We start from the raw sequence: 7,628 nt of genomic DNA on the forward strand, positions 1-7,628 counted from the left end.
CAAACAAATCTTATCTCTTTTAACTCTGCAGACTCACTGCAACGCTTTCTTTTTTTGTAATGAGGGGAAAAACGTGGCTAAGGCGTGGGCAAAGCAAGTATAAATCTCCCGTTTTTCAGCTCAGACCTCAGAACAAGCAGCAAGCTCACTACTGAGTGATCAATTCAACAGCTTCTTACCGAGGTCCACGGCCAACGAGTTAAAATCATGAAGATGATGATGCTTCTTCTGGTACCTGCTGTGGCACTGCTGGCCAGTTTGACTGTTGCCAATCCCACCCATCACAACCCTGTGAATAACCTCTATCACATGATTGACCAGGCTAAAGTATACAATGACACTCTCACTAAGGTAAGAACCAATCTGATAGGCACAGATGTTTTTTTTTGCTTGATTCTACAAAGTATTTTTTGCGTTTTCTTGTTAATACCAGATAAAAAACATGCCTGAAGTAATGACATATCTAATTCCCTTTTTGTCCTGCAGGAAATTTTTGTTGAGGATGTGTCACTTCTGGCTGAAGGCAGCGACAGCTGTGGGGTAAGAAGTTGTCTAAAATCTATAATAAAAAATATAATCTGTTGTTGTTTTTTAAAGGCTTTTAAAGGCTATTGTTATTTGTCTCCCTTACAGGATAAGTTCTTCTGCAAAGTGCATAAAATCCTGTTGGACCGTCAACACGACCATAGAAGGAGCGGAGAGAAGGATATTTTGAAGAACTTGGACTTGTATATCCACGCCTCACATGTAAGAATTCTCCTTTTACATCACATTTGCCAAATGAGAAGTTAAAAATCTTCGAGGTGATGACGCAACTTGTTTTCTGTCTTTCAGGTAAATTGTACTGAGGTCCTGAAGGAGGTGACCCCATCAAGCGAGACCAAACCCATACATGTGCTTGTGGCTTTCCTTCTCAAGTGTTGCAAGCAGAAGAACTTCAACGGGAAATAAAAGAGCAACGCCTGACAACCTCCGAGACCTGCATCCCATCTGTCAGGCGATCACTTGAGTCCTTAAGGTTTTGTTTTTTCTTTTCAAAAGGGAAGTAGTCGAAATTAAAAAATTTGATTCCAACATTTTTAGAAGTTGACACTGACAATGACAATGTGATAGATGTTTAAGGATTTATGTCTAAGATTATTTTATTTTTTGGCTTGTTTGTTGTTTAGAAGTTAGATAAGTTGTTACAGAAATATTTTTAAATGATCTGTTTCTTTTTTCATTTTGGAGCGACTATAGACAGTACAGTTACAAAAATTTAAAAAAAGATTAGGGATGCACAATATTATCGGCACGTTATCGGTTTCTGCAGACGGCTTGAAAATGACATATCAGCAGATATGTCATTTTTCTGCCTACGCTTTAATTATGTCTAAATGCTTAACAGTTACACAACTTTCACAACTCTTCATTAGCTAACAGTTAGCTCACTTTCTCGACATTTTGCAACACGCCAAAAATACACTGGCGGCCAAAGCCGACACTAACAGAGTGTAACATAAACATAAGTGCAAAACTAACTTACATAGAGTCTGTAGGCGATCACTGGTGTCTCCATAGCAGGTGCAATATGCAAGTCCAGGCATGTCTCCCTCACTGCCGTGTTTTGGGGGGGATGCTGCATTCAGGTGCACTCAGAAATGTGAGTGATCCGATGAGACCTTCTGTACAACATGTCTGCGGTATGGCAGTTTTTGGCCACTACAATAAGAGCAGGCATGATATCAATTCCACCACAGGGGAGACTTGATGTAAAAGTATGTGCCCAATATATCGGTATCGCAATCGACAAAAAGGGTTGGAAAATATCGGCAAAAACCCAATATCGTGCATTCCTATTCAAGTTATCTTTGGGCAAATTAATATCTGCAGTCCCTCGGCATAACACACAGCCAGCACAGTTCAATACTCTTAACAACAATGTGATGTAGTGAATAGTCTGTCAACATATATGTACATGTATCTGTCCGCTCAGCTGCTTTTAAACAGCGAAGCAGCCACTGTGATGACTTGATAGAGCTTCTGGGTGCAAACAGCTTTCAGGGTAGATGATCAAACACACCTGCTTATTTATTTTTCTCTTCTTGTATTTAACATAAGTTAATGATAAGTTATGGCTGTTTTATATATTTGAATGACATATTTATTGTAATCATATCCTACAGCCTTGAAATAAGTGGTGACAGAGCAATAAATCCGACTGCCCATGGCCAGATCCTCTTTTTTTATTTCAGACTTTTAATCACTTCTCTACCTCTTAATGGTCTGGAAATCATTATTTTTAACTGCATGCAACTTCACCGTCATCAGGCGAAAATTCAATTCTTTTCAGGACTTTTCATTTTCTTAAAATGCATTATGTTATGTATCATTTTTAAAAAGTGGCATTAAAATGTCTTTTGTTCTATGATGGAATAAAAAAGCATACAAAAACATGCAATGACTCCTCATGTTTGTCAAGCTCTGGAAGCGTATCCATGTGATTGTTAGGTCAGTCACTTCCCTAGAGGACTAGTCAGGAACCACATAGCAAAGTATTTAATTTATGTGTATTAGTTTACAGATCAGTAATGGTGACTTAAAGAAGTTTCCCCACTCATCCAAGATGCTTAGATTCTTTTCCACCTATGACTAATGATTCTTCATGGCTCCTTTTCCTTTGTAGCGCACCTTTTGCTACAACATAAAATGACTATTATAATATAATAATGTGACCATTAGCATAGAAGTGTTTTCTCTTTCTATACCGTTCACATGAATGTGTGTGTGACTATGTTTGGGTACACACACACTCGTGTGTGAGCATGTACGATTATGTTGGTATCATGGGTATTAAAATCTGTGTGTGCTTATGATATACCTAGTTGTTGTATAAAGTATCCTTTAACTTAAATCTATATCTATGGGTTGATTTAATAATATCCTATGAAATAATGTATACGTTTTGACTCTATTGCCAGATTGCCTCCAAAGTTATTAAGATTTCTTTGTTGTATTTGAGATATTTGAATAAAATTAAGCAAAATCACACTTGAGGTCATGATGTGGCTGTGATTTGTCGAATATAATCTCAGCCGTGCTGATATTAAGTACAACATCACAACCTCGAGTGTGATATTGCTTTTATACAACAGTTGTAAAAGCAGCAAATAGTAGTAAAAAGTAATAAACAGATTATTTTTTGCTCTACCAACTCAAAATCTGGACATTTGTTGCCACGCAACCCAATCATTCTCCTGCACTCTACAGGTTGCCACAGATCAGCTGATTTTCTCATCTACATTTATGGGTTTGTTTTAATTTATCATCAACCAGTGAGATAAGAGTCGCTATTAAGAACAAACTCATACGCATAACACAAACCGCCTCCAAAATAATTGGCCTCCCCACCCCCAACCTCTCAGTCCTCAACAGCAAAGCCATCACACACAGGGCACATATCACTGCACATGACCCCAGACACCCTCTCAATTCATCCGTCACACTGCTTCCATCAGGTCGCAGATACAAGACTCTGGCCTGTAAAAGGGTTTTGTTCTCTCTGCCATAGCATCATTAAATACAACCCGGTAACTGAGGGGAGGGAAAGTGCTGTTACATGTCATGTGGGCATGTTATCTTCCTTTTGTACTTGGTATTCATGTAACCTATGTGTCCGAGGTGCACTGTACAGACTGTGGCATCTAATCTGTGTGATTCAGAGGTATCAGCTTGATCAATGTAGACATACACGGTCTGCTGTAATGTTAATTAAGCAATATCACATGAGAGGGAGTGATGCACTGAATATCATCAGGGCGGCCTTGTGCCGCTGATATTCAGTACAACATCACGACATCACGAAGTACAACAATATACAACAGTTACACAAGCGGCTAATATTTGTAAAAAGTAACGACAGATTATTTTTGCTCCGCCAAGTCAAACTGGACTTTTGTTGCCAAGCAACCCAAACATTCTCCTGCACTCTGTGTCTACAGGTTACCGCAGATGAGCTGGTTTGTTCTTATTTATCATCAACCAGTGAAATAAGAGTCTGCCGTGTGATTCAGAGGTACTTGATCAATGTAGACATACACGGTCTGCTGTAATTATAATTAACAGTATTCAGTATTCAGAGGCGGAGTGATGTTGTTCTCTATCAGTACTCATGGAATGCCTCGGCCAATCAGATGACTTGGTCTGACCTGATAGTTGTGTAATGCAGAATATCAGATGGATCCATCTGTACTTTTGTGGTTCCTCTGTCTTTTTTGCTTTGTTTATGATTTGTTTTTACATAAACCATAATCAGGCCTCAGAAAATGCTGTGTTAAACTGCTATTACTGTTTCACTTTAAAACCACATCAAGGTTTCTCAATAGCAGGCTAGATAAAAGAGACAGTGCTTCTTAGTATCCAGGAAATGAACCCTGTCACCTTCGATATCAGTGCATGCCTTTTGTAGTGTATCGATACAGCAAAGATTGTGTGCACAATGCTACAAAGACAAATGTGCTGATTGATGCTTTAGTTATTCTGGCCATGTCTACAACTCTACATGTTTCACCTCATTTAACCTCACGACTCTTAGGATGTTAAGATTTCCAACTGAGAACCGGGGTCCTTGAAGGCCTCGCATACACTAAGTCATTTTATTTTTTGGTGATTAAAGTGCAAATATGTACGTAGTCACAATATAAACTAAGATGATGTTGGCCTTATGTTCACTATCACTATTAGGACACATTGAACAGGGGACTTGTGTTTATATAAGTTTTTAATTTTAACATTTAGGTAGATATTGTTCTCTGGTGCATTTCCCTTTTGGTTAATCCCTGTAGGGTATTAGCTGCTTAACTGGAAGCATGTATCCTGTACCTTCGCCATGCATGAATTGGATGTCACACTGTTAAATCTTCTTCTGTACATTTTTTTTCACCTAAGGTGACCAGAAAAATCTTACTAAAAACATGATGGAAGCAAATTTTAATATTTACTGTCCGCCATATTCCGTCGGAATTGAACATTAAGTCAGAGTTTTTCTGCCGGTTGAGCGTAAACAAGCCAGGGTAAAATGATCCTTAAAATTGTTTGTGATGATCGTTTCCTTCCAATAGGACCGGGGGGAACTGCACAGTAAAAGTATTCTCTTATTTATGTGTGTGCAGGAATAGCAATGCAAAAACGTTTAGAAGTTCAAATGATTGTTCAAATATTAATGATTGTGTAAATCATTCAGCCCCCACAGAACTTCAGAAGAACCCTGTTTTTCATGGAGTGCACTCAACCAATCGGACGCCCCAGAAATACATGTGTGCAGATGGTCTGTGCGGTGAGCTGCTTCCCTGACTGACTGAGGAGCTCTCACAGAAACATTTCTCACCACTCTTTTCCCCCTTGCCTCGGACAATGTACCCGTCACTCAGTGACTTGATGCAATGTGAGAGCTTTGGGGAGGCTTGCTCGTGAAGATGGTTGGGTCTCTGTGTGTATGTGCGCTACTGAACCGTGGCTCCTTCATTACTAAGTAAAGAGAATCACTCTCCTTTTCAACAGAGCTTTTTATAGCGCTGTTGGAATATTCTCAATACTTTGGGTAACGTTGCCTCCCATGCTTATGTCGTCTTAAAAGGATTCAAGAACAAATTCACGTTAATTGAGTAAAACTAAGTATCATCAGCTTAATATTTGAAGTATCAAGTGTTAAGAGTTAAGTGTATTATTAATAACATAATTGTATTTTCATCATACATCAGCATGGAAGAAGTATTTTAATTCTGGTGCAGGTCAGGAGGAAGCTAATTTAAATGATTACATAGTTTTATGAATAAAAAGTTATTTTATAAAAATTTTATATATTTTATAAAAGTTATTTTATAAAAAAAGACAGCACATTTTAAAAAAATAAAAATACAGATCGCTCACAAATGCACTTAAGTACAGTATTTAGGTTAAACATACTTTTATAGTTAGATCACACTAAAGGTCGAAGTTCAGATCCCTGTGAGAACATGAACCTGCCCTGGTTTAATATTAGTCTCTTTAATAACAGGACTCTAAACCGTCCCCTTACAGCTGTTAATTCATTTAATTTTGTTGCAAACTATGATCAATTTGTTAACAGCATGATCCACCCCAAGAACAAGCAATATTTGACTGGCTCCAACTCGCACACAGCCAGACAGCAGATCCGACTCAAACAAGGAATACCAGTTTATAACAATGGTGTCTAGATGATACAGTTCCCCGTTTCAAGCAACATAATTCTTCCGTACGAACATAGATTTTTTCAAAACATCAGTTTTGTCAAGATCTTTAAGTTATTTATGTCTAAACATTTGATACTTACGCACATGTATCCTTAGTTTGTGAAATATTCTCAGTTTAGAAGCACAACTGAGAAAATAAAACCTTTAAGCACAATCATATTTTGACATAATTCTTCTAGAAAATATCTAGACCTATATAGTGGTTGCTTTTGCACATATGCATAACATAGAACAGTGGTTCTCAAAGTGGGGTCCTCGGACCCCTGGGGGTCCGCAAAATAATTATAATAAATTATAAAATTGTGCTGTATCATTAAAAACTGCATGTCTACAGATGAGGACCGTTTGCACCAATGAAACAAGCATATTGTGTCCATTACTCCCACCCACGTTAGCTTTGGACCGATAGAAACTGACATGATTGTGACACATCTGTCATGCAAATCTCTCAACTCACTCAGGTGGCAGCGAAGCGTTCCTGTGGCTTCTTGCTGCTGTTACATTTCTGAAAGCTTTTAAGATCAATTACTTGAAAATGCTGTCAGGTTGAGTCCACAAGCAGTTTGAATAAAATGACCCTCTGATTTAAGTGATATAAACATGATTCAAATTGAAATGTTTTTCTGTTTATCACTATGAAACATGTCGGAAGTATTTTGGTTGATAAGTTTTACAATACAAATAGTTTCAACGGCATCTAAGAGCGCAAATGGTAGTAAGCTACTACTAAAAGGGATTTGTGATGGAAAGTGATTTTGATCAATCTTGCAGTAAAATGAACAAAGATGTATTTTTTGTGATAATAAAATGTAATGAAACGTGTGTTGTAAGCAGTATTAGGTTGCCTTATTGAAGGATAAAATAAGATTTGTTAATCATGGCTACCAATCCAAACCCCATGTGGGAATAGTTACAAGTATGCAAATAAGCTAGATTCACCCCAAGGCAATATATCATGACCTGTTCTTCACCCTGATCACACCAGCTTTGTTCTTGTCCCTGATCTGATCCTGCAGGTAAAACGCACCGTCAACTGCAAACCATACATACATCAAACGTCTCATGACGTTAGCATGAATCTCTTAATTTTTATTAAAGGACGATCTAATCCGGATCCTTCCATGTGTTTAGTGCTGCTTGATAAATACCCCTGTCTAACGTCCTCCCCTTGATCTGTACGCACACAGACGTACACGCTCAGCACCGCCTGCCTCTGCTGCTTCTTTATTGTGTTCCTGGTCGGTTAGCCTCGGGGCTATCTTCAGGGCCTGGGGCCAGTGGGAGCAGACGGAGGGGGAGGGCGGGTGGCTGCATCTGCCAGGGGACCTCCTTCAGGGGCCCCACTGTGGCGTGGCTTGGTTTTCATGTCTGTCTTCA

Source organism: Semicossyphus pulcher, unplaced genomic scaffold (genome assembly GCF_022749685.1).
Source record: "Semicossyphus pulcher isolate SPU_LCO1_2020_fin unplaced genomic scaffold, fSemPul1.0.p SCAF_10, whole genome shotgun sequence".
NCBI lineage: Eukaryota > Metazoa > Chordata > Actinopteri > Labriformes > Labridae > Semicossyphus > Semicossyphus pulcher.